This window comes from Carlito syrichta, unplaced genomic scaffold (genome assembly GCF_000164805.1).
Source record: "Carlito syrichta isolate Samal-C Ts95f unplaced genomic scaffold, Tarsius_syrichta-2.0.1 Scaffold316302, whole genome shotgun sequence".
Lineage (NCBI taxonomy): Eukaryota > Metazoa > Chordata > Mammalia > Primates > Tarsiidae > Carlito > Carlito syrichta.
In genome coordinates, this window is record NW_007260398.1 from 1,530,374 (window position 1) to 1,531,249 (window position 876).

The 876-nt window shown below is 47.9% G+C and overlaps 1 pseudogene across 1 annotated transcript in view; it reads left to right on the forward strand.

Moving 5' to 3' along the window:
- The window catches only part of LOC103276708, a 24,589-nt pseudogene that overhangs the window by 14,930 nt on the left and 8,783 nt on the right, over nucleotides 1-876 (forward strand). The window lies entirely within an intron of this gene.

Sequence of the window (876 nt, forward strand, 5' to 3'; positions counted from 1 at the left end):
AAAAAAAAAAAAAAAAAAAAAGGCCGGGCATGGTGGTTCAAGCCTATAATCCCAGCACTTTGGGAGGTTGAGGCAAGAAGATTGCCTGAGCCCGCAGGTTCAAGATCAGCCCAGGAAACTTGGTGAGACCTCGTCTCTACAATAAATCAAAAAATTAGCCGGGCTCGGTGGCTCAGCCTGTAATCCTGCACCTTTGGGAGGCTGAGGTGAGTGGATTGAGACCCACCTGGGTTCGAGACCCACCTGGGCAACTTGGCGAGACCTCATCTCTACAATAAATCAAAAATTAGCCGGGCATGGTAGCGTACGCCTGTAGTTCCAGCTGCTTGGAAGGCTGAGGCAGAAGAATCACCTGAGCCCAGCAGGTCGAGGCTGCAGTGGCCATGAATGTGCTACTGCACTCCAGCCTGAATGATAGAGTGAGACTACAACTAAAAAATAAAAAAAGACTTAAACCAACAAACAAAAAAACTTCTATGAAGATTTTTTTTTTAGTTGTAGTCTCACTCTGTCACTCAGGCTGGAGTGTAGTGGCACCATCACAGCCTGGGTTCAGATGATCCTTCAGCCTCTGCCTCTCAAGTAGCTAGGGTTATAAGCAGCGCTACCATGCCCAGCTAATTTTTTGAGTTTTTGTAGAGATGATGTCTTGCAGTATTGCCTACGTTGGAAGTTTTTTGCTTTATTGTTTATTTTTTTGAGTTGGAGTCTCACTCTGTCACCCAGACTGGAGTGCAGTGGCCGCTCCCAGCCACCGCAGACTCGACCGGCGATCCTTCCGCCTCAGCCTTCCGAGTAGCTGGAACTACAGGCGCACACTACCACGCCTGGCTGATTTTTTATTTATTGTAGATATGAGGTCTCGCCAAGTTGCCC